The sequence below is a fragment of the Triticum urartu genome, chromosome 5A (assembly GCF_056163025.1).
Source record: "Triticum urartu cultivar PI428250 chromosome 5A, HENAU_Tu73, whole genome shotgun sequence".
NCBI classification, from domain to species: Eukaryota; Viridiplantae; Streptophyta; class Magnoliopsida; order Poales; family Poaceae; genus Triticum; species Triticum urartu.
Window position 1 is genome coordinate 656,813,411 of NC_141877.1, and position 27,354 is coordinate 656,840,764.

At 46.6% G+C, this 27,354-nt stretch overlaps 1 pseudogene; it reads left to right on the forward strand.

The window, feature by feature from the left end:
- The first annotated feature begins 2,414 nt into the window (after positions 1 to 2,414).
- Positions 2,415 to 27,354, forward strand: LOC147973817 (uncharacterized; annotated as a pseudogene).

Below are 27,354 nucleotides of genomic sequence, written 5' to 3' on the forward strand. Positions count from 1 at the left end.
TTTCCCCACAAGACTCGATCTCCTCCGTTGAATTTCTCGCACTACATGGTGTTTGAGAAATGGATGATCGAGACACAGTCTTTCCGAAGCATTAACTCTTTACTCTGGGTAGACAGTACCACCAACTCCCCCTACATCTGCTAGCCTACCACTGAAAGAGGTCACACAACTCTTGCATCCGAAAACAATTTCTAACAGTACCAAAATTAAGTGGATTTGGTCTTATCAGAAAGTTTAGGTCAAGAGCTTCAATTAGCAAAAAGAATTAATTAAATCAGAGTTATAAAACTCGAGTTATGAACAAAAGAAGTTTGAATTCAAATCTGTTTGAAACCAAATTTTAAACTTTCAAAAACATGTTTAAGTTGATTACTGGATAGATAAGGTCAAAACAAAGAGTTTGGCGTTGGTTTCATCTAATTCCGACTAACGAGCAAAAAGTAGTGATCGTTTTAAGATTAGGGACTAATCTATAAAAACATTAATCGTGGATAGGTCCCCGACGAAAAATAACAGAAAAAGAAAAGACTAAAAAGCTAACGTTCGTTTATCTGATCTAAACAGCGGACTGATACGTCCATTTTGCATCATGCTTTTATATCAATATTTATTGCATTATGGGTTGTTATTACACATTATGTCACACTACTTATGCCTATTCTCTCTTATTTTACAAGGTTTACATAGAGAGGGAGAATGCCGGCAGCTGGGATTCTGGCTGGAAAAGGAGCAAATATTAGAGACCTATTCTGCACAGCTCCAAAAGTCCTAAAACTTCACGGATGATGTTTTCCAAATATATAAAAAACATTGAGTGCAAGAACTTCACCAGGGGGCCACACCCTGCCCACGAGGGGGGGGCTACCCCCTTGGGCGCGCCCCCTACCTCGTGGGCCCCCTGGTGGCCCTCCAGTGACCATCTTCTGCTATATGGACTCTTTCGATGGGGAAAAAATCATAAGCCATCTTCTCGGACGAAACTCCGCCGCCACGAGGCGGAACCTCGGCGGAACCAATCTAGGGTTCTGGCTGGGCTGTTCTGCCGGGGAAACTTCCCTCCCGGAGGGGCAAATCATCGCCATCATCATCACCAACGCTCCTCTCATCGGGAGAGGGCAATGTCCATCAACATCTTCATCAGCACCATCTCATCTCAAAACCCTAGTTCATCTCTTGTACCCAATTCTTGTCTCCAAGTCCGGGATTGGTGCTAGTAGGTTGCTAGTAGTGTTAATTACTCCTTGTAGTTGATGCTAGTTGGTTTAATTGGTGGAAGATCATATGTTCAGATCCTATATGCACATTAATACCCCTCTGATTATGAACATGTTTATGCTTTGTGAGTAGTTACTTTTTGTTCCTGAGGACATGGGAGAAGTCTTGCTATTAGTAGTCATGTGAATTTGGTATTCGTTCGATATTTGGATGAGATGTATGTTGTCTCTCCTCTAGTGGTGTTATGTGAACGTCGACTACATGACACTTCACCATTACTTGGGCCTAGAGGAAGGCATTGAGAAGTAATAAGTAGATGATGGGTTGCTAGTGTGACAGAAGCTTAAACCCTAGTTTATGTGTTGCTTCGTAAGGGGCTGATTTGGATGGTCGTTGGATGGAGTCGTAAATGAGATGTATTCTTTTACAGATAAGAATCCCTCTTATGAGTAGGAATGATACTGAGACGGATTGAGGAACAATAACAAAGGCATCAGGTTGAGCTTGCGGGTCTTCGGCCTACTGGTGCTAGCTCCCCTGGGGGTTGTCATATTACAATCATTTGTATTACTTTCCTACCAATCCTGAACTAGCTATGACCCTTATAGCGGGATCCATATGTTTCATGCTACGGTTAGGTTTACCTTAATACTTTTGTTGTATTTGCGGATGCTTGCAATAGAGGTTAATCATAAGTGGGATGCTTGTTCAAGTAAGGGCAGCACCCAAGCACCGGTCCACCCACATACCAAATTATCAAAGTACCGAACGCGAATCATATGAACATGATGAAAACTAGCTTGACGATATTCCCAGGTGTCCTCGGGAGCGCTTTACATCATACAAGAGTTTGTCCAGGCTTGTCCTTTGCTACAAAAAGGATTGGGCCACCTTGCTGCACTTTATTTACTTTTGTTACTTGTTGCTCGTTACAAATTATCCTATCACAAAACTATCTGTTACCACTTATTTCAGTACTTGCAGAGAATACCTTGCTGGAAACCGCTTATCATTTCCTTCTGCTCCTCGTTGGGTTCGACACTCTTACTTATCGAAAGGACTACGATAGATCCCCTATACTTGTGGGTCATCAAGACTCTTTTCTAGCGCCTTTGCCGGGGAGTGAAGCGCCTTTGGTAGGTGGAATTTAGTAAGGAAAAATTTATATAGTGTGCTGAAATTTACTGTCCCTTGTTACTATGGAAAGTAATCCTCTGAGGGGCTTGTTCGGGGTATCTTCACCCCGACCAGTAGAGCAAAGAGTTGCTCCTCAACCTACTGAACCTACTGAAAATGAAAATGCTTGCTTTGAAATTCCTTTGGGTATGGTAGAAAAACTGCTAGCTAATCCTTTTTTAGGAGATGGAACAAAACATCCTGATGAGCATCTAATATATGTGGATGAAGTTTGTGGATTATTTAAGCTTGCAGGTGTACCCGGAGATGTTGTTAAGAAGAAGGTCTTCCCCTTATCTTTGAGGGGAGATGCATCGACATGGTATAGGCTATGTGATGATATGGAGTCTTGGAACTACAAATGATTGAAATTGGAATTTCATCAAAAGTTTTATCCTATGCATCTTGTTCATCGTGATCGCAATTATATATATAATTTTTGGCCTCGCGAAGGAGAAAGCATCGCTCAAGCTTGGGGGAGGCTTAAATCAATGTTATATTCATGCCCCAATCATGAGCTCTCAAGAGAAATGATTATTCAAAAATTTTATGCTCGGCTTTCTGGTAACAATCGCACCATGCTTGATACTTCTTGTGCTGACTCTTTTATGATGAAGACTATTGAATTCAAATGGGATTTATTGGAAAGAATTAAACGCAACTCCGAAGATTGGGACCTCGACAATGGTAAGGAGTCAGGTATGACACCTAGTTTTGATTGTGTTAAATCTTTTATGGATACCGATATTTTTCGTAAATTTAGCACTAAATATGGACTTGACTCTGAGATAGTAGCTTCTTTCTGTGAATCTTTTGCTGCTTATGTTGATCTCCCCAAGGAGAAGTGGTTTAAATATCATCCTCCCATAGAAGTAAAAGTAGTTGCACCTATTAAAGTTAAAGAAAAGACTATTACTTATAATGATCCTATTGTTCCTACTTCTTATGTTGAGAAACTACCTTTCCCTGTTAGGATAAAGGATCATGCTAAAGCTTCAACTGTGGTTCGTAAAAGCAATATTAAAACATATACACCTCCCGAGCAAGTTAAAGTTGAACCTAATATTGCTATTGTTAAAGATCTCTTGTCTGATAATATAGATGGGCATGTTATTTATTTTTGTAATGAATCTGCTAGAATTACTAAACCCTGTGATATAGATAAACCTAGACATGTGGTAGGCATGCCTGTTATTTCTGTTAAAATAGGAGATCATTGTTATCATGGCTTATGTGATATGGGTGCTAGTGCTAGTGCAATACCTATTGACTTATACAAAGAAATTATGCATGACATTGCACCCGCTGAGTTAGAAGATATTGATGTCACAATTAAACTTGCTAATAGAGATACTATTTCACCAATGGGAATTGTTAGAGATGTTGAAGTCTTGTGTGGGAAAACTAAATATCCTGCTGATTTTCTTGTTCTTGGTTCCCCACAAGATAGTTTTTGTCCCATTATATTTGGTAGACCTTTCTTAAATACTGTTAATGCTACCATAGATTGCAAAAGGGATGTTGTTACTCTCAGTTTAGATGATATGACTCATGAATTTAATTTTTCTAAATTTAGTAGACAACACCGTGAAGAAGAATTACCTAGTAAGGATGAAATTATTGGTCTTGCTTATATTGCCGTACCTCCTAATGATCCTTTAGAACAATATTTGCTAGACCATGAAAATGATATGTTTATGAATGAAAGAAGGGAATTAGATGAAGTATTCTTTAAACAGGAACCTATTCTGAAAAACAATTTACCTGTTGAAATACTAGGGGATCCTCCTCCACCCAAGGGTGATCCCGTGTTTGAGCTTAAACCGTTACCTGATACTCTTAAATATGCTTATCTTAATGAGAGAAAGATATACCATGTTATTATTAGTGCTAACCTTTCAGAACATGAAGAAGAGAGATTATTAAAAACTCTGAAGAAGCACCGTGCTGCTATTGGGTATACTCTTGATGATCTTAAGGGCATTAGTCCCACTCTATGTCAACATAAAATTAATTTGGAAGAAGATGCTAAACCAGTTCGTGATCATCAACACCGTCTGAATCCTAAAATGAAAGAAGTGGTAAGAAAGGAGATACTAAAGCTCCTTGAGGCAGGTATAATTTATCCCGATGCTGATAGTAAGTGGGTAAGTCATGTCCATTGTGTCCCTAAGAAGGGAGGTATTACTGTTTTTCCTAATGATAAAGATGAATTGATCCCTCAAAGAATTATTACTGGTTATAGGATGGTAATTGATTTCTGCAAGTTAAATAAGGCTACTAAAAAGGATCATTACCCCTTACCTTTTATCGATCAAATGCTAGAAAGATTGTCTAAACATACACATTTTTGCTTTCTAGATGGTTATTCTGGTTTCTCTCAAATACCTGTGTCAGCCAAAGATCAATCAAAGACTACTTTTACATGCCCTTTTGGTACTTTTGCTTATAGACGTATGCCTTTTGGTTTATGTAATGCACCTACTACCATTCAAAGATGCATGATGGCTATATTCTCTGACTTTTGTGAAAAGATTTGTGAGGTTTTCATGGACGACTTTTCCGTCTATGGATCTTCTTTTGATGATTGCTTGAGCAACCTTGATCGAGTTTTGCAGAGATGTGAAGAAACTAATCTTGTCTTGAATTGGGAAAAGTGCCACTTTATGGTTAATGAAGGTATTGTCTTGGGGCATAAAGTTTCTAAAAGAGGTATTGAAGTTGATAAAGCCAAGGTTGATGCTATTGAAAAGATGCCATGTCCCAAGGACATCAAAGGTATAAGAAGTTTCCTTGGTCATGCAGGTTTTTATAGGAGGTTCATTAAGGACTTCTCAAAAATCTCTCGGTCTCTGACTAATTTATTACAAAAAGATATACCATTTGTCTTTGATAATGATTGTGTAGAAGCATTTGAAATACTTAAGAAAGCATTGATCTCTGCACCTATTGTGTCGGTGTACTAGAGCAGGGGTACCCTAGTACCCCGAACTTGTGCACGGGCAGTCGCAGCGTCCCGCGGCAAGGCTTGCCGGGCGACCGCCAAGTTCCTTCGTGGTTCCTTTGGAGCCATTCAAGAACAAAGTGTCCAAGCCAAGAAGACAAGACCCCGGCAAGAGGAGCTTGCTGGGACGGCTAACAAAAGCATCCCAAGACCCCGGCAAGAGGAGCTTGCCAGGAAGGCCACCCAAGGCATTTCAAGGAACTTGCCGCGGCGCACCACGCGCCCCGGCAAGGCCCGGTGAGCGACAAGCTCCCGGACGCGACAAGACAACGACAGCGGCAAGGCGCTTGCCACGGCAAGCCACCTCTTCGTGCTCGCGCTCCAGCACATCCACCAACGCGTCGCTCTGGGGCCCTTCCAGGCGTACGTGGCGGAAGGCTGTGCAGCCAGGGGCGTGCGGTGGCAAGCGGCGCTGACAAGATCGCCATCGTGGCGAACGGTGGCGTCCCTGGCGGTCCCTTTTCGCACTGTTTAGGCAACACAGACGGGCATTTAAGGCTCTTGTCTCCTGCCGTCAGGGTTAGGTATGATACACTGTAGCAGGTAGCTGTGCCTACTACAACACTTTTCCATTTCTACCCTTTGCCTCCGTTGCCACCTGTCGGTGACCCCTTGAGCATATAAAAGGAGGCCCGTGTGCAACATAGAGGGGGGGGGAGCGGGTTCGAACACTCACGCTTGGCCTCGCTAACTGCTGGTGTGTACTGTAGCACTCCACGCTCCCGAGCAAGGAATCAATACAAACCATAAAGCAGGAGTAGGGTTTTACGCATCCGTGCGGCCCGAACCTGGGTAAATCGCTCGCGTGCCTCGCCTCGATTTGCTCTTTGCACGACCTCCGCCCCCGCCGAACCGAAAGGGATCCGGTCCGCCGGTCCCATAGGTGTTCGTGGATCAGTACCTCGACATCTTTGGCGCGCCAGGTAGGGGGCGTCGAAGTTGTGTGAACCAGATCCGGCGTTCTCGCGAGCTAGATCTTCATCATCTTCATCAACATGCCGCCGAAGAAGAAGGTTTCGGAGGCAGCTGCTCCGTCCGTGCCGAGCCCACCATCGCCAGAGAAAACGGCTGATGGGGCAGGCGCCGGCGGAAGAACGCGCGTCGACGAGGGAGCTCACGGTGCTGCCAGGTCCAAGGACAAGGCTGCGCTGCCCACCGGCGGCGTAGCCGGTTCTCACAACGACCGGGCGCACTCCAAGACCTCGGCGTCCGTACATGCACCGCGCCCGTCTCAGGAGGCGCGGGACCGGCAGCGTCATGGTACTCATGGTACCATGCGCTCGCTAGATCAGGATCGAGCTGGTGGATCTCGGAGCGCTCAAGACCACCATGTATGCCAACATGCTGGCACGAGCGAGGCACGGTCGCCTGGACGGGATACTGCTCCTTCTAACGTGGTTAGAAGTCCGAGCATATCCCGCTCCTCGCACCGTTCGCCACCGCCACCCGCCACTGCAGCAGAAGCTTTGGCGCGAGCTCAGCTGCTCCTAGACTACCCTCCAATGGCGGACAAGATCGACGACTGGAGGGCCACCATCCAGAGTCTCATCGGCTTCGCCAACGGCGACTCTCCACGGCGGCCGAGCACGTCTCAGCCGCGGCAAGCCAGCCAGGCACGAGCCGGAGACGACAAGACTGGTGGGGGTGCAACTACTGTGCACTCTCCGCCCCGAAGGCCAAGATCGCCGACTCGTCGGTTCCACCTCGACAGCGACTCCACCGCGTCGTCAGATCCGTGAGCTCATCGCGATCAGCGCCAAGTTCTTCAAGAACGACAACAAGAAGACGCTCGTACTCGCATCGAGCGCCGAAGAGAAGCGCGACGTCAATCAGACCAGCGCACTGGGCCCTCTATTGACATGCATGCGCCAGGGGAACCAGGCGACTTGCCGTACGCGATAGGTTGCCCTGCGTTCACTCGTGAGCTGCGGCAAGTCCAGTGGCCCAGCACGAAGAATTTCAAACCAGATGTACCAGAGAAGTACGACGGCAAGTCGCATCCGTCGGAGTTCCTCAGCATCTACACCATCGCGGTACAGGCTGCTGGGGGGCGGGACGACAAGATCCTTGCCAACTACTTCCCGTTGGTACTCAAGCCCAACGTCAGGTCCTGGCTCATGCACTTGCCGGACAACTCCATATCCTCCTGGGCAGATCTATGCCATCAGTTTGTCGGCGCCTTTATAGGCAGCCACAAACCTCATGGCCAAGAGAGTGACCTCCATCTGCTCGTCCAGAAGGAAGGAGAGCCCCTGCGCAAGTACATTCAGAGGTTCAGCCGTGTACAGTACAACATCCCAGAAGTCCACCCCGCCGCGGTCATCAGCGCGTTTCATCAGAACGTGCGTAACCGCAGGATGCGGGAGGAGATGGCGATGTGCAGGATCAGAGACGTCAGTGAGCTATATGCCCTGGCCGACAAGTGTGCACGCGCTGAGGAAGGGAGGAGACTCCCCGGAGAGAATGCAGGAGCGGGAGGATCTGACAGCGAAGATGCTGCCCCGGTAAAGAAAAACCGGCGGCGCAACAGGAAGAAGAAAGGCAAAGAGGTGCTAGTCGTTGAGCAGTCCGGCAACGAAGGTGGCGCCAAGAAGGCTACAGTAGATAGCTCCGGCAAGGAAGTTGCCGCGTGCACCAACTGTCAGGCTGTGGCAGTCGCCGACAAGCAGGATGGCTCCGACAAGCAATATTGCAAGATTCACCGCACCAAGGGCCATGACCTCCAAAGCTGCAAGAAGGTCGAGCAGCTTGTCCAGGAGCAGAAGGCTGAGTACGAGCGACGCGACAAGGAGAGGGCCCAAGGAGGTGCTGCAGGATCCGGCAAGAAGCGTGCCGGCCGGGGAGGACGCCGCGGCAAGGCCAAGCAGCGGCAAGGAGACAGACCTCCCCGCGGCCGCGACAATGATGAAGACGACGACGACGAAGACATGGATGATGTCGAGACCAGTGAGCAGGAGTTTCAGAAAGCCACAGAGGTCTTGTGCGTTGACGGCGGCGCTTCCCTGCACACTTCACACCGCCAAATCAAGCAGTGGGTGCGGGAAGTCAATGCAGCGGAACCACCTGTCGAATCGCGCAAACTTCTGAAATGGTCCAGCACGCCTATCATCTTTGACATTGAGGACCACCCTGATCGCACAACTGCGGTCGGGTGTTTGCCGATGTTGGTTTCACCAACTATCCGCAACCTCAAGGTCACCAAGATGCTAGTTGACGGCGGGGCCGGCTTAAACCTGATCTCCTCCGCTGTACTCCAAAAACTCCAGATCCCCGACAGCGAGCTTGAAGAGACCGGCACATTCCAAGGAATCAATCCGGGAAGGAGCAAGCCGAAGGGGAAGGTCACACTGCCAGTAACATTTGGCAGCGAGCTGAACTTCAGGACTGAGAGGGTCACATTTGACGTTGCCGATATTCCATTGCCTTACAATGGGATACTTGGCCGTCCAGCACTCGCCAAGTTCATGGCAGCCTCTCACTACACATATGACATGCTGAAGATGCCAGGCCCGATAAGCGTCATCTCTGTCCCTGGCGACAAGAAGGATGCGCTCATCTGTGCCGACAAGATCTATCGGGAAGCAGCAGCCGCAGCAGATCGCAAGCCACTTGCCGCTGAAGCTCCCAGGGGAAAGAAGACCAAGTCCGACAAGAGTTCTGATGCCCACTCTGGCAAGCGCACCTCTTCGGAGTGCTGCGCTGCCGTCGAGAACGCGCCATCAAGCTCCACCGGCAAGCGTAAGAAGACGATGGCAGCTCCGCCAGAGACGAAAAAGGTGTCCGCCAAGGAGGACGGCACTGGTGGTACCTTCACCATCAGTGCCACGCTCGACCCTAAATAGGAAAGCGCGCTCGTTGCTTTCCTGCGGGTGAATGTCGACGTGTTTGCATGGCAACCGTCTGACATCCCCGGTGTTCCCAGGAAAGTAATTGAGCACCACCTTGCCGTTTGTCCTCATGCACGGCCCGTCAAGCAGAAGGTCAGGAAGCAGGCAGTGGAGCGCCAAGAATTCATTGCAGAAGAAATCAAGAAACTGGAAGCAGCAGGCCTTGTCAGAGGAGTGCTCCATCCTACGTGGTTGGCCAATCCTGTAGTCGTGCGCAAGGCAAACGGGAAATGGAGACTTTATATCGATTTTACTGATGTTAACAAAGCTTGTCCCAAAGACCCATTTCCTTTGCCGCGCATTGACCAGATTGTTGACTCCACAGCCGGATGTGATTTGCTTTCATTTCTTGACGCATACTCAGGATATCATCAGATCTTCATGGCAGAAGAGGATGAGGAGAAAACCGCGTTTATTACTCCATGTGGCACGTACTGTTTCGTACGGATGCCTTTCGGACTAAAAAATGCTGGTTCAACATTTGCAAGAATAGTCCATGTCGCTCTTGAGCCGCAAATACACAGAAATGTGGAAGCCTACATGGATGATATAGTGGTCAAGAGCAAGGACAGAGCAACCCTGATTCAAGATTTAGATGAGACCTTTGCAAATCTGCGCAAGATCAGCCTCAAGCTCAACCCAGAGAAGTGTGTGTTTGGAGTCCCCTCCGGCAAGCTTCTTGGGTTCTTTGTGTCTCAGCGGGGAATTGAAGCCAATCCCGACAAGATCAAGGCCATTGAGCAGATTGAAGCACCGAAGCGCGTCAAGGATGTACAAAGACTTGCCGGTTGCATGGCTGCTCTCAGCAGGTTTATCTCTAGGTCTGCTGAGCGCGCCCTGCCCTTTTTCAAATTATTGAAAAAGGCAGGTCCAATGAGATGGACTCCGGAAGCGGAGGCTGCGCTGCAAGACTTGAAGAGATACCTGTCCTCCCCTCCAATACTTGTCGCACCTAAGCCACAAGAGAAGTTGCTGCTGTACATAGCGGCAACCAATCAAGTGGTTAGTGCTGCGTTAGTAGCAGAGAGGGAGGCAGATGACGAGCCCGCAACCACGGCAAGCACATCCAGTGACAAGCAGGGCGCTCCCCCGACAAGCTCTGGTCCCGACAAAAATCAATCTGCGCGGATGCACGAGGAGATACACAAGAAGATGGTGCAGCGCCCAGTTTACTTTGTCAGTTCCCTTCTCCAGGGGGCTAGGTCAAGGTACTCTGGTGTGCAGAAATTGCTTTTCGACCTTCTCATGGCCTCGAGAAAGCTGCGCCATTACTTCCAAGCACACGAAATCACAGTTGTCACTCGCTTTCTGCTGAAGAGGATACTGCAGAATCCAGAAGCGACAGGCAGGATTGTTGAGTGGGCACTAGAACTGGCAAGCTTTGGCCTCAAGTTTGAGAGCACTTCAACTATCCAGAGCAGAGCATTGGCAGAATTCATAGCAGAATGGACGCCAACACCAGATGAAGAAATTCCAGAAACGAGCATCCCCGACAGGGAAGCAAACAAAGAGTGGCTGATGTACTTCGATGGTGCCTTTTCGCTGCAAGGCACCGGCGCTGGTGTGCTGCTTGTCGCACCCACCGGAGAACACCTCAAGTACGTAGTCCAGATGCACTTTCCCAAGGAGCAAGCAACAAACAATACTGCAGAGTATGAGGGCTTGCTTGCCGGTCTCCGGATCGCGGCAGACCTTGGGATCAAGAAGCTCATTGTCAGGGGTGACTCACAGCTTGTCATCCGCCAAGTAAACAAGAGTTATCAGAGTCCGTTGATGGAAGCTTACGTCGACGAAGTGAGAAAGCTAGAAGAGCACTTTGAAGGCCTACAGATGGAGCATGTTCCAATAGCTCAGAACACCATTGCCGATGGCCTGTCAAAGTGCGCCGCGCTTAAGTTACCTGTGGAACCAGGGATCTTTGTGCTCAAGCTGACTCAGCCGTCCGTAACGCCATCAACTGGACAGAGCAAGAAGAGGAACTTGGTTCCTGGTGACTATTTGCCGGCAGAGCTTCCCGAAGCCGTCGCCAAGAAGGTCCCCAAGATCAACGCCAAGAGCGCTGAGGAGCAGTCTGCTCCGGCAAGCCCTAGGGTTTGTTCCGTTGAAGCAGAAGCTCCCGACAAGTTTTGCTCCGGCAAGCTTGCCGGGGAACGTCAAGCTCCTGCAGAGGCTTAGGTTCTCGCCGTAGAAGCGGATGTTCCCGCAGCAGCAGATTTGCCTTTAGTCCTTGTTGTCGAGCCACAAGCTCCAGCATGGGCACAGCAGATTGTCCGTTTCCTTCAGACAGGAGAACTTCCCGAAGAGCAAGAAGAAGCGGAAAAAGTAGCCCGACAGTCAAGTATGTACCAGTTTGTCGATAAGACACTGTACAGAAGAAGGCTGAACGGTGTGAAATTGAAGTGTATTCACCGGGAAGATGGACAAAAGCTGTTGGCAGAGATACATGGAGGCATATGTGGTCACCACATTGGCGCAAGAGCACTTGTCGGCAAAGCTTTCCGGCAAGGTTTCTTCTGGCCAACAGCCCTCCAGGATGCAACTGCACAAGTAACCAAGTGTGAAGCGTGCTAGTTCCATTCCAAGCAGATACACCAACCAGCTCAAGCTCTCCAGACGATCCCTTTATCCTGGCCATTTTCGGTCTGGGGGCTCGACATCCTCGGCCCCTTTCCCCGAGCTGTCGGGGGCTTGGAGTACTTTTATGTTGCAATCGACAAGTTCACAAAGTGGCCGGAAGTGGAACCAGTGAGGAAGGTGACAGCATAGTCAGCAGTCAAGTTCTTCAGGTCGATTGTTTGCCGCTTCGGGATCCCTAACAGGATAATCACCGATAACGGTACACAATTTACGAGCCGCACCTTCATGCAGTACGTCCAAGATCTTGGCGCCAAGGTCTGCTTCGCTTCTGTTGCTCACCCGAGAAGCAACGGTCAAGCGGAGAGGGCAAATGCTGAAGTGCTGCGCGGGCTCAAGACCAGAACTTTCGACAGGCTGCACAAGTGCGGAAGAAACTGGATCGAGGAGCTGCCGGTGGTTCTTTGGTCGATCAGGACGACGCCAAATCGAGCCACTGGCCAGACACCTTTCGCTCTAGTATATGGAGCAGAGGCAGTTATCCCCACAGAACTCGTATACGGGTCACCTCGAGTGCTCGCTTATGATGAGCTTGAGCAAGAGCAGCTGCGACAAGATGACGCGCTGCTCCTTGAGGAAGATCGTCTTCAGGCTGCTGTGCGAGCTGCTCGCTACCAGCAAGCTTTGCGCCGCTACCATAGCCGCAAATTTAATGCCAGAAGTCTCGAGGAAGGCGACCTTGTTCTTCGGCGCGTTCAGTCCGCCAAGAATTCCAACAAGTTGACGCCGAAGTGGGAAGGCCCTTACCGGGTGAAACGAGTCACAAGGCCTGGCGCTGTCCGCCTTGAGACCGAAGATGGCGTTCCGGTGAGCAACTCCTGGAACATTGAACATCTCCGTAAGTTTTACCCGTAAGGCGCGGTTGCCGGAACCTGTTCCGGCAACCATCTTTTGTACAAGTCTTGCCGCTGTTGCATGTAATCCTTTGTACAAAGCCGGGCGCAGACCCCGTGCGTGAATAAAGCTCATGTGCTCCGCACATTTTGTCGATTTTATGCTTCCTATTTTCTGGCATATATAATCTGACACTTTGTGCAGCACCTAAACCCCAGTAAGCAATAACGAGCCGTAAAGGCGCATATCTGTATTGTCTCTTCTTTCTTTTGAAAGCAAGGTTCCCCCCGCCCACAAGTTTGCCGGGGAGGAAAGGAGAAGACGATGGTATGGACCAGGCGCCGTTCAAGAAAGTTTCGCCTTGCCGGGAAGCAGACAACACAAAAGCTAAGTTGCCAAAGTTTGAGCAATCAAATTTTTTAAATTTTAAGTTATCTCCCTCGAACAACCGCACTTTGTATGGAAAACCTGTGCGCGGAGGAACCAACTCGTAGCTAGTTGCGCCTTTACTTTGTTTCGAGTCCGCTCAGCAACTTAAGCGAGCTGCTAGCGCCCTTACTTTGCTTCGAGTCCGCTCAGCAACTTAAGTGAGCCGCCAGCGCCCTTACTTTGTTTCGAGTTCGCTCGGCAACTTAAGTAAGCTGCAACTAGTTGCGACAACGTTTCTTGCCGGTAGCGGCACCGCCAGCAGGCTGCTGACGTCCCGCACTCAGCGCTTGCGGCCCAGGTGCCTGCACCGGCAAGTTCCCTAAAAGCGTAGGGTAAAAAGACATACGAAGGGGGGAGCGGGCGGGTTCGAACACTCATGCTCGGCCTCGCTAACTGCTGGTGTGTACTGTAGCACTCCACGCTCCCGAGCAAGGAATCAATACAAACCATAAAGCAGGAGTAGGGTTTTACGCATCCGTGCGGCCCGAACCTGGGTAAATCGCTCGCGTGCCTCGCCTCGATTTGCTCTTTGCACGACCTCCGCCCCCGCCGAACCGAAAGGGATCTGGTCCGCCGGTCCCATAGGTGTTCGTGGATCAGTACCCCGACATATTGTTCAGCCACCTGATTGGAATTTACCCTTTGAAATTATGTGCGATGCTAGTGATTATGCTGTAGGTGCTATTCTAGGACAAAGAGTTGATAAGAAACTAAATGTTATTCAATATGCTAGTAAAACTCTAGACAATTCTCAAAGAAATTATGCTACTACTGAAAAAGAATTCTTAGCAGTTGTATTTGCCTGTGATAAGTTTAGACCTTATATTGTTGATTCTAAAGTAACTATTCACACTGACCATGCTGCTATTAAATATCTTATGGAAAAGAAAGATGTTAAACCTAGACTTATTAGATGGGTTCTCTTGCTACAAGAATTTGATTTACATATTGTTGATAAAAAAGGAGCTGAGAACCCCGTTGCAGACAACTTGTCTAGGTTAGAAAATGTGCTTGATGACCCATTACCTATTGATGATAGCTTTCCTGATGAGCAATTAAATGTCATAAATACTTCTCATACTGCTCCATGGTATGCTGACTATGCTAATTACATTGTTGCTAAGTTTATACCACCTAGTTTCACATACCAGCAAAAGAAAAAGTTCTTCTATGATTTGAGGCATTACTTTTGGGATGACCCACATCTTTATAAAGAAGGAGTAGATGGTGTTATTAGACGTTCTGTACCTGAGCATGAACAGGAATAGATCCTACGCAAGTGTCACTCCGAAGCTTATGGAGGACACCATGCTGGAGATAGGACTGCACATAAGGTACTGCAATCTGGTTTTTATTGGCCTACTCTCTTCAAGGATGCCCGTAAGTTTTTTTATCTTGTGATGAATGTCAAAGAATTGGTAATATTAGTAGACGTCAAGAAATGCCTATGAATTATTCACTTGTTATTGAACCATTTGATGTTTGGGGCTTTGACTATATGGGACCTTTTCCTTCCTCTAATGGTTATACACATATTTTAGTTGCTGTTGATTATGTTACTAAGTGGGTAGAAGCTATTCCAACTAGTAGTGCTGATCATAACACTTCTATTAAAATGCTTAAAGAAGTTATTTTTCCAAGGTTTGGAGTCCCTAGATATTTAATGACTGATGGTGGCTCACATTTTATTCATGGTGCTTTCCGTAAAATGCTTGCTAAATATGATGTTAATCATAGAATTGCATCTCCTTACCACCCTCAATCTAGTGGTCAAGTAGAATTGAGCAATAGAGAACTCAAATTAATTTTGCAAAAGACTGTTAATAGGTCCAGAAAGAATTGGTCCAAGAAACTTGATGATGCATTATGGGCCTATAGAACTGCATATAAAAATCCTATGGGTATGTCTTCGTACAAAATGGTCTATGGAAAAGCATGTCACTTACCTCTCGAACTGGAACACAAGGCTTATTGGGCTATTAAAGAACTTAATTATGATTTTAAACTTGCCGGTGAGAAGAGGTTATTTGATATTAGCTCACTTGATGAATGGAGAACCCAAGCCTACGAAAATGCCAAGTTGTTTAAAGAAAAAGTTAAAAGGTGGCATGATAAAAGAATAAAAAAGCGTGAGTTTAATGTAGGTGATTATGTATTGCTATACAACTCTCGTTTAAGATTTTTTGCAGGAAAACTTCTCTCTAAATGGGAGGGTCCTTACGTTATCGAGGAGGTCTACCGTTCCGGTGCCATAAAAATCAACAACTTCGAAGGCACAAATCCGAAGGTGGTGAACGGTCAAAGAATCAAACACTATATCTCAGGTAATCCCATAAATGTTGAAACCAATGTTATTTAAACCGTAACCCCGGAGGAATACATAAAGGACACTTTTCGGAACGTTTCAGACTCCGAAAAGGAATAGGTATGTGGTACGGTAAGTAAAGCGACTCCAAAACAGTGTTTAAGGCAATATTTCTCCGTTTTGGAATATTTAGAAAAATAGAAAAATAAGCAGCAGTCCGGAAAGGACACAAGGGCTCCACGAGGGTGGAGGGCGCGCCCCCTACCTCATGGGCACCTCATGTGCTCTCCAGATTCCGTTTTCTTACAGGACATGTATTTTGGTCGGTAAAAATTCATTATATAACCTCCCGGGGGTTTTGACTCCCATATCACGCGAAATTCTCTTGTTTTTGTTTCGAGCTGTTGATGCTGCAGATTAGAGCAAGATGTCTTCTCAAGAGTCAGTCGGGGAGAGCCGGGTGTCTCATCCGGCATCGGAACCAAGGGCAAACAACAATGCTGACCACTTTGGGCCAGCAACGAAGGAAAAGATGGAGGCTGATTTGATGAGCATAGATGCCATGGAAGATCAAGAAGTCACTTCCTGCCTCCAAGCTGGATTCACAATGGGAGAACTACAGAGCTCGGCTATTCCAAACTCGGTTATCCCTTCCAATGTCAGATTTCTTTCTTATGAGAATATGAAAAAGAGTGTCACTGGTTCTCCCGCAGCTATGCAGCACCCTTGGGTGCAGGGAACTTTGGCTGTTACAGGAAAACTCTAGAAGGAAATAATGGACCTCAGGCAGCAAGTCAACAAGCTTGAGGAGGAGAATCGTATCCTGAGGGGCATCATCGCCAAGAACATCACATCACCATCCCTGAAAAGAGAGACATAACCACATGGGTATGGGCACTCCACTTGGCGACTGCCAAGCTTGGGGGAGTGCCCCGGTATCGTATCACCATCACTTTTATCTTTACTGTTTTTCTTAGTTCGATACTTTTGGTAATATCTTGATCTAGTAGAATAAAAGTTCTTAGTATGATCTAGTTGTGAGTTTTGCTTTATTATCCTTCTATGTAATCGAGCCCGTGAGCTATATATAATAAAGATTAGTGTTGAGTCAAGGGCTTGATTATTTTTCCATGATCCTAAGTGAATAAAAGAAAAGAGAAAGAAATAAAAAGAAACAAAGAGATCATGTGACTCTTATGGAGAGTAATGAGCTCACACAGAAAGTGTATGATGAATAAAAGTTGTTGAGAGTTGACAAACATAGTTTTGGTCATCGTTGCAATTAATAGGAAGTAATAAAGAAAGAGAGGTCTTCACATATAAATATACTATCTTGGACATCTTTTATGATTGTGAGCACTCATTAGAATATGACATGCTAAAGAGCTGACATTGGACAAGGAAGACAACATAATGGGTTATGTTTTCTTACATCTGAGATAAATTATATTGTCTTGGATCCTCCAACATGTTGAGCTTGCCTTTCCCCCTCATGCTAGCCAAATTCATTGCACCAAGTAGAGATACTACTTGTGCTTCCAAATACCCTTAAACCAGTTTTGCCATGAGAGTCCACCACACCTACCTATGGATTGAGTAAGATCCATCAAGTAAGTTGTCATTGGTGCAAGCAATAAAAATTGATCTCTAAATATGTATGATTGATTGGTGTGGAAGGAATAAGCTTTATACGATCGTGTGATATGGAAGTAATAAAAGCGACAGACTGCATAATAAAGGTCCATATCACAAGTGGCAATATAAAGTGACATTCTTTCGCATTAGGATTTTGTGCATCCAACCATAAAAGCGCATGACAACCTCTGCTTCCCTATGCGAAGGGCCTATCTTTTACTTTTATCTCCCACACTGCAAAAGAGTCATGGTGATCTTCACCCTTCCTTTTTACATTTTATCCTTTGGCAAGCACAATGTGTTGGAAAGATCCCGGTATATATGGCTAATTGGATGTGGGTTTTCATGAACTATTACTGTTGACATTACCCTTGAGGTAAAACGTTGGGAGGCAAAACTATAAGCCCCTATCTTTCTCTGTGTCCGATTAAAACTCCATACCCATAAGTATTGCGTGAGTGTCAGCAATTGTGAAAGACTATATGATAGTTGAGTATGTGGACTTGCTGAAAAGCTCTTATACATTGACTCTTTCCTATGTTATGATAAATTGCAATTGCCTCAATGACTGAGATTATAGTTTGTCAGTTTTCAATGAAGTTTACGATTCATACTTGATATTGTGATTGAATTATTACTCTAGCATAAGATATCATATGACAAGAATTATATAAGTTGCTGCTCTAAGAATGATCATGATGCCCTCATGTCCGTATTTTATTTTTATCGACACCTTCACCTCTAAACATGTGGACATATTTTTCGATTTCGGCTTTTCGCTTGAGGACAAGTGAGGTCTAAGCTTGGGGGAATTGTTACGCCCATTTTGCATCATGCTTTTATATCAATATTTATTGCATTATGGGTTGTTATTACACATTATGTCACAATACTTATGCCTATTCTCTCTTATTTTACAAGGTTTACATAAAGAGGGAGAATGCCGGCAGCAGGGATTCTGGCTGGAAAAGGAGCAAATATTAGAGACCTATTCTGCACAGCTCCAAAAGTGCTGAAACTTCACGGATGATGTTTTCCAAATATATAAAAAAACATTGAGCGCAAGAACTTCACCAGGGGGGCCACACCCTGCCCACGAGGGTGGGGGGCGCGCCCTACCCCTGGGCGCGCCCCCTACCTCGTGGGCCCCCTGGTGGCCCTCCGGTGACCATCTTCTGCTATATGGACTCTTTCGATGGGAAAAAAATCATAAGCCATCTTCTCGAACGAAACTCCGCCGCCAGGAGGCGGAACCTTGGCGGAATCAATCTAGGGTTCTGGCGGGGCTGTTCTGCCGGGGAAACTTCCCTCTCGGAGGGGGAAATCATCGCCATCATCATCACCAACACTCCTCTCATCGGGAGAGGGCAATCTCCATCAACATCTTCATCAGCACCATCTCATCTCAAAACCCTAGTTCATCTCTTGTACCCAATTCTTGTCTCCAAGTCCGGGATTGGTTCTAGTAGGTTGCTAGTAGTGTTAATTACTCCTTGTAGTTGATGCTAGTTGGTTTAATTGGTGGAAGATCATATGTTCATATCCTATATGCACATTAATACCCCTTTGATTATGAACATGTTTATGCTTTGTGAGTAGTTACTTTTTGTTCCTGAGGACATGGGAGAAGTCTTGCTATTAGTAGTCATGTGAATTTGGTATTCGTTCGATATTTTGATGAGATGTATGTTGTCTCTCCTCTAGTGGTGCTATGTGAACATCGACTACATGACACTTCACCGTTATTTGGGCCTAGAGGAAGGCATTGGGAAGTAATAAGTAGATGATGGGTTGCTAGAGTGACAGAAGCTTAAACCCTAGTTTATGCGTTGCTTCGTAAGAGGTTGATTTGGATCCATATGTTTCATGCTATGGTTAGGTTTACCTTAATACTTTTGTTGTATTTGCGGATGCTTGCAATAGAGGTTAATCCTAAGTGGGATGCTTGTCCAAGTAAGGGCAGCACCCAAGCACCGGTCCACCCACATACCAAATTATCAAAGTACCAAACGCGAATCATATGAACGTGATGAAAACTAGCTTGACGATATTCCCATGTGTCCTCGGGAGCACTTTACATCATATAAGAGTTTGTCCAGGCTTGTCCTTTGCTACAAAAAGGATTGGGCCACCTTGCTGCACTTTATTTACTTTTGTTACTTGTTGCTCGTTACAAATTATCCTATCACAAAACTTGTGACGCCCGGATAATTAAGCTACAGTAACTTTCTACTAATGATGCCACGTCACCTTGATTACTGTTGCTAATCTCGCGTTAGTTCAGAACCGATCCAAATTCAACTTTAAATTAAAGTCAACCGATAAAATTTTCAAATATCAAAACTAAAATGTTCGGGTTGTGTCAAATAAATCGTAAGTAATTATGGTGGAGAAACCAAACTTTGATAAAATGTTTAAAGGCTCTAAAAACAATTAAAACAGTAGTGAAAACAATTAAACACCGAGACCGACGCCGCTGCTACCCAGTTCGACTACGGTGTTGACGACCACTCTCTCTTGCCAGAGCAACCAGGCAAGCCCCCCCCCTTTGATCACCAGATATCGCCTACTCTTCTCTATACTGCTTGCATTAGAGTAGTGTAGCATGTTACTGCTTTCCGTTATTCCTATCCTGATGCATAGCCTGTCCTTGCTACTACTGTTGTTACCATTACCTGCTATCCTACTGCTTAGTATAGGATGCTAGTGTTCCATCAGTGGCCCTACACTCTTGTCCGTCTGCCATGCTATACTACTTGGCCGTGATCACTTCGGGAGGTGATCACGGACATATACTATATACTTTACACAGTTACATTACCTGTGGTACTGTTCGGAGTTGGGGGCTGAAGGGGCAGGTGGCTCCATCCCGGTAGAGGTGGGCCTGGGTTCCCGACGGCCCCCGACTGTTACTTTGTGGCGGAGCGACAGGGCAGGTTGAGACCACCTAGGAGAGAGGTGGGCCTGGCCCTAGTCGGTGTTCACGGATACTTAACACGTTTAACGAGATCTTGGTATTTGATCTGAGTCTGGCTACTGGCCTATACGCACTAACCATCTACCCGGGGACAGTTATGGGCACTCGACATCGTGGTATCAGCCGAAGCCTTCGTGACTTCAGCGACTGAGTGGCGCGCGCCAGATTGGACCGTAAGCCTGCTCTTGTATTAAGGGGGCTAGTTCTGCTTCTGGCCGCGTACGCAACGTGCAGGTGTGCAATGGGCGATGGGCCCAGACCCTTGCGCCATAGGATTTAGACCGGCGTGCTGACCTCTCTGTTGTGCCTAGGTAGGGCTGCGACGTGTTGATCTTTCGAGGCCGGGCATGACCCAGGAAAGTGTGTCCGGCCAAATGGGATCGAGCGTGTTGGGTTATGTGGTGCATCCCTGCAGGGAAGTTAATCTATTCGAATAGCCGTGATCTTCGGTAGCAGGACGACTTGGAGTTGTACCTTGACCTTATGACAACTAGAACTGGATACTTAATAAAACACACCCTTTCAAGTGCCAGATACAACCGGTGATCGCTCTCTCACAGGGTGACGAGGGGAGGATCATCGGTTAGGATTATGCTATACGATGCTACTTGGAGGTCTTCAGTCTACTCTCTTCTACATGCTGCAAGACGGAGGCTGCCAGAAGCGTAGTCTTCGAAAGGACTAGCTATCCCCCCTTATCCCGGCTTTCTGCAGTTCAGTCCACATATAATAGCCTTATTCCAGTTGATACCAATGCATACATATGTAGTGTAGCTCCTTGCTTGCGAGTACTTTGGATGAGTACTCACGGTTGCTTTCTCCCTCTTTTCCTCCTATCCCTTCTACCTGGTTGTCGCAACCAGATGTTGGAGCCCAGGAGCCAGACGCCACCTTCGACGACGACTACTACTACTCGAGAGGTGCCTACTACTACGTGCAGCCCGCTGACGGCGACCGGGAGTAGTTTAGGAGGATCCCAGGCAGGAGGCCTACGCCTCTTTCGATCTGTATCCCAGTTTGTGCTAGCCTTCTTAAGGCAAACTTGTTTAACTTATGTCTGTACTCAGATATTGTTGCTTCCGCTGACTCGTCTATGATCGAGCTCTTGTATTCGAGCCCTCGAGGCCCCTGGCTTGTAATATGATGCTTGTATGACTTATTTTATTTGTAGAGTTGTGTTGTGATATCTTCCCGTGAGTCCCTGATCTTGATCGTACACGTTTGCGTGTATGATTAGTGTACGATTAAATCGGGGGCGTCACAAAACTATCTGTTACCACTTATTTCAGTACTTGCAGGGAATACCTTGCTAGAAACTGCTTATCATTTCCTTCTGCTCCTCGTTGGGTTCGACACTCTTACTTATCGAAAGGACTACGACAGATCCCCAATACTTGTGGGTCATCACGGATGTTCACTATATAAAAAAACCTAATAAAAACAGATCTAGGGTTAAAAACGTAAAGAAAAACCGTGAAAAACGAATTGGTTTATTTATCGATTCAGGACGGTATTTCTGTCGAAAACCGGCGATGGCGGTTAGTGAGTCCGGCGGCGGCGGACTTCGACGGCGGTGGCGAGGTTTGCAGCGGCGAGGCGCGGGTGGCGGCTACGCGGCGCAGGAAGGCGACGCGGTAGTGGCGCGGGGTGGCGCACAGGCTAGCTGTGGTGACGGCGCAAGCGAGCGGCGGCGGCTCAGCAAGATGCGGGGCAGCGGCGAGTTGGGAGGAGGAGAGGGATCCGGGGCGGTGCTTTTATAGGTGGGCGGGGTGGCTCCGTGGCGTGGAGAAGGGGCAAGGCGCCGGGGTGTCAGGCCTCGGCACGGAAGGCGATGGCGGCACGGCGACGGTGTTGAGCAGGACTCCCGCTCGGGGGAGACAGGCGGCTCGCTGGGCTGGCTTGGCTGGGCCGGCCTAGTTGGGGAGAAGAGTTTTTTTTAAAACAATTTCCAGTCAACAAAAACAAAAAATAAAACCATATAAAATAAAATATACTATAGGCATATAATATATCAAAATTTTCAGAAAAATATTTTCTACAACATGAACCTTTTTCTAGCATCAAGTAAAATCCACAAAAATTTAAATAAAGCAAAGAGTGATACTGTTGCAATAAAACCCAATAAAAATTGTTTTAAAAATACCAAAATGATTTCAAATTTATTTCTCTCCAATTTTCTAATCTAGGGAATCATTTTACCCTATTATCCATATATTTTATTTTTGGAGAAAAATAATTTTGAACAAAATCGAATAACTCCAAATTAAAATATTTTTGAAGGGACTTTAATTTTGAATTCTTTGAAACTTCCAACTCATATTTCATACAATTTGAAGAAGTCATTTTATCTTCTCTCATGAAAATCATTGAGTTGCTTAAAGTTTCCGAATTTGAAAATATTTCTAAATGAAATTCAAATCTTTTCAAAACCCTTTTTCATTTAATTAAATGGAAGAAGTCATAGCATCTTCTCTCTAGGGTTTTGTATTTGAAAAGAATTTGAATTCATGGAGATCATAAAAGCAAGATGAAATTTTTGGGAAAGTCATTTTATTCCCTCTTATTTAACTTTCAAAAAGTTTCAAATTTCACTCAGTTTCATACAAGCAACCACACCACAATCAAACAAACAACCAAAACTATTTATTTAATATAATATTCCAAAATTTAGAATTTTGGGATGTTACAAACCTACCACCCTTAAAATGAATCTCGCCCTCGAGATTCGGAGAGGCTAGAAAGAGATAGGTTAGGTTTGGGGGTCTTCTCAAAATCCATTGATCGTCATAGGGGTCTGGGGTGCTACCACCCTTAGAAACATGGTTACATTTCCATCAAAACTCAGGTACTACATCCTTATTGTTGGCATTGTCGATCTTCTCAGATCTTCGGGAAAATTTCTACTCTGGCTCTTTTGATAGTGGCATAACCTTTTCCTCAATCCTTGTGTCCTTGGTAAGGTTCTTCGGATACTGGTTCTTCTTAGCTGACAGGTCTGGCGCCAACTAAAACAACTATCGATATCTCATGGTGGTCATCAAACAATTTGACTGGGTCCCTGCAGAAAACGGTCTGGGCTTTATCCTCATCGTATGACCTATGATGGGGAACAACTGCCTTGTAAAAGGGAAAATTGTCATACCATTCTAAGGTTTAAACAAGGTTTTGATCGTCATCTCTCTACTATAGGTAAGTCACTCAGATTACCATCCCATATAGCAGAGGCGAATAATAAGAGTAAGCCGGTATGGTGATCAATCCATCCCGCACCCAAATTATTACCTTGTATATGGTTTAGTGAATCTCACATTCTAACACTTGGTCATCCTCACAACCATTGCAGAATTTCTCTTGTCGACGAACCAAGTTCGGATAAATCCATTGATTCTGCAAGCCAAGCAAACATCTATCGTTTCTTCGCATCTCTCAAGTTTTGCGTAAACTCCTATAAAATCGTCCGTTGATAAAGTCGTAACTTCTTCCAAGGTTTTTCCTTCAGCAAGAGTGTGCTTGCTTCTTGGGAGGTCCTGGGGCCTATGGGTTATGGCCCATCTCATCACTTGCAAACCTTGAAATCATCATCGGGGGCAACTGATCATTATTCCAACATCTAGCTTCCTAGCATTCTTAAATCCATCCAATTGTACTGTCTCCCTTCCTTCTATTGGTACCAAACTAAGGCGTGATTACTCAGACTCATCATTGAGTTACAATTGCTCCATATTACCAACATTATACCTCCTTTATATCCAATAGTACTTCATCCCTCCATATTCTTGGGGTATACCACATATCGAGATAAAACTCGTACTTATTTTGTCCTTAGTCCACTTTGTGGAATATCATGACCTTTTCCAGGGGTCTAGTGTCCTCACAGGGCACTACCACCCTTGACATGCACAATTTCATCCATAGGCCATATTTCTCATATCCTCGAAAATGGTCAAAATCTTTCTTCATAAAGTAACTACTCATAAAAGCCAAATCAGTACCAACGATGCTAACTTTATTGATTCTCAATTATTACAATATCCTACACTTCCATTACATCCCTCAACTCAACACCTCAATATAAAAGAAATGTTCCCACTACTACTACTATATTTCTCACAGACTCCACTATTTAACACTAATATCCTCATTGGGACAATCTCGGGCAAAGTGCCCTGCTTCATTACAACGGAAGCATATTACTTCTGAAAAGCCCCGAGGTTTCCTTGTGATTACATAGCCTCCTTGGGTCCTCGGCTTCCTTTTTGGGCAACCGCTGAAGCAGTGCCCTGAATCGTTGCACCTGAAACATGTGATATGACTCAGGTCCTTCCTGGAATCCAATCTATTTCTCTTCCTGGACTTTTCTGTGCCAATCAGTGCTTCTATTTCCTGTAGGTCACCGTCGGTGTCAAAACCCGCGGATCTCGGGTAGGGGGTCCCGAACTGTGCGTCTAGGATCGATGGTAACAGGAGACGGGGGACAGGATGTTTACCCAGGTTCGGGCCCTCTATATGGAGGTAATACCCTACTTCTTGCTTGATTGATCTTGATCAATATGAGTATTACAAGAGTTGATCTACCACGAGATCATAATGGCTAAACCCTAGAAGTCTAGCCTATAAATATGGTAATGAGTATATGTGGTGTCCTTTCCGGACTATCCCCTTCGGTTTATATGGACACCGAGGGGATCTAGGGTTTACATGGAGTCGGTTACATAAGAAGGAATATTCGGTCGCCAAGCTTGCCTTCCACGCCAAGTAGAGTCCAATCTGGACATGCTGCAGTCTTCGGCCTTCATGTCTTCATAGCCCATCAGTCCGGCCCAAAGGATAACAGGTCGGACGCCCGAGGACCCCTTAGTCCAGGACTCCCTCAGTCACAGTCTACTTCTTCTGTCGGGAATTCTACTAGATCCCCATACACACAATTTTGGGAGATGTGTCCTTCTTCTCCACATGAATAGCATGACTTGGTGCAGGGTTTAATTGGGTCTTCTTCGGGTGTGTCCTCCACTCTTCCTTCATCACAGGTTCTTCTAAAATTTCCATGAGGGCTCCTTTCATTGCTTTTTTCTTCTGCTGGATGGTTCGTTGTACCATTGTGTAAATGTGACATTGAGCAGGGTAGTGGGCAGTCCCTTCACACAAGAAACAAGTAATATTCCTAGTGGGGCATTCTTCAGCTGGGTGTCTTTCTTCACAATGAGGGCATTCATCCTTGTGTTCTTCATGCTTGTGTCCTATTTCTCCACAGAGCTTGCATGCACAAGCTTTCTTCATATCATTTCCATAAGGCTTCAAGTTCTGGGACTCAAGATGAGACTTTAGCAGAGTCAACTTAAATTCTTCCCAAGTGGTTACTCTTTGCCATCCATTAATGGTTTGGTACATCCTCCACCAAGTAGAAGCACCTCTTTCAAAGCACTGAAGAGCATGTTGGGTCATATCCTTTCTGGCTATAGTGTTATTCTTCATGTGATCTTCCATGTTCTGAATCCATCAGCCCGTCTCCAATCGCGACATCGGTCCCGGAAATATGAGTTCATCTCCATTCAACCTCTATTGGTTCCGAGGGTTTCGGGGTGAGATAAGAGAGATAGAGAGGGATACACACAATACAAACAATAGTTTTGAGAAAAAGTCCATTTTACTACCTTGAATAAAGTGGGTGGTTCACTTTACCCCCTGATCTATTTTTCAGATTCTTCTATCCGCAAACAAACCAAAACCGGACAAAACATCCTCCTGGCTGGTTTGTCTCCACCCGTGGCTGATGTGGCACTAGTCAATGGCGGTTTTGACCTGGTGAGGCCCCCTTGTCAGGTCTCTCTCTCTCTCTCTCTCTCTCTCTCTCTCTCTCTCTGGTCGTCGCACCCCACTCGACCTCGCCTCGCTCCTCCACGGCATCGACTCCGCCGCCATCCGCCCTGTCGCCACTCCGGCCGCGCGCCTGCGCCACCCCGCCTCCTCCCCGAGCTTGCATCATCGTCCCCGACCGCCCCCGCGCGTTGCACGTACCGGTCGGCGCACCCCGCTCGTCCTCGCCTCGCCTCGCCCCGCTCCTCCGCGGCGCTGGCTCCACCGCCATCCGCCCGTCGCTGCTCCGGGCGCGCGCCGCGCCGTCCTGCCTCCTCTCCGAGCTTGTGGCGTCGTCCTCGTCCGCCCCCGCGCGTTGCATGCACCGGTCGCCGTACCCCGCTCGGCCTCACCTCGCCTTGCTCCTCCGCGGCGTTGGCTCCGCCGCCATCCCCCCGTCGCCGCTCTGGCCGCGCGCCTGCGCCGCCCCGCCTGTTCCTCGAGCTTGCACCGCCGTCCCCGTCCGTGCCCCGTGCCGCTCTGCACTAGCCGCGCCCATGTCGCTGCGCCTGGCCGCGCCCAGCCTCCCCCGCTCGGCACGCTGTCTTCGCCCGCCCCGGCGCCGGCCAGGCCGCCTGCCGGCTCCATGCGCACCGGCCGCCGCCGCTGTGACCGGCTGCTACTACAGTAGGGGGCCTCCCGTTTTTTCTTCTATTTATTTAGTTTCTTTTAAAAAACTAACGAGTGGGACCCACCTACACGTGAATTACCACCTTTGACCGTGTCCATGTCATCATCCAGTTTGGGTAAACCACTTAGGGTGTTTTTGTCTGGTATGAGATTGTTTAGGGGGGTAAAGGAACCGAAAAATAGTTTAGGGGGTAATGTGAACCACCCACTTTGTTCAGGATAGTAAAATGGACTTTTTTCTAGTTTTGAAGAGACATGTTTTATTTTGTGGCTGTCGGAAAAACATCAAACAAATGACAGCTCCCTATCATCACATCTAACATAGGTATATAACAGGGGTTTAGTCTTCTAAAGGTCAATAAATCTTAAAAGTCGCCAAACTCTTCAAGTCTTGTTCATGTCTCCGATGGCTTCTTCCGATCGTGCTTGTCCTTCTCAAGTTCTTTTGCCAGATCATCTCTGTTGACGCGAAGTCTCTCATGACGTCCTTTAATATTTCCGGAGTTGCCTTCCAAACTTGTGGGTTTCAACATCCTTGGCATGAACCATGGTCCTACTGTCCTTCAGTTCCTGACGAATCTCAGGTATCTCGAGGTTTTGCTCCTCCAGCTTGACTACTTTAAGCTTCTGGGCCCCGAGTTCTTCACGAAATGCTTCCTTGTCAAATACGGCTTCCTGAAGGTCCATCTTAAAATCCTTGATGTGATGCTCCAGATCCTGGCGATACACCAGGTAAGGTTAAAGCTTCATATTTTGCTAATAGGTGCTCCATTAG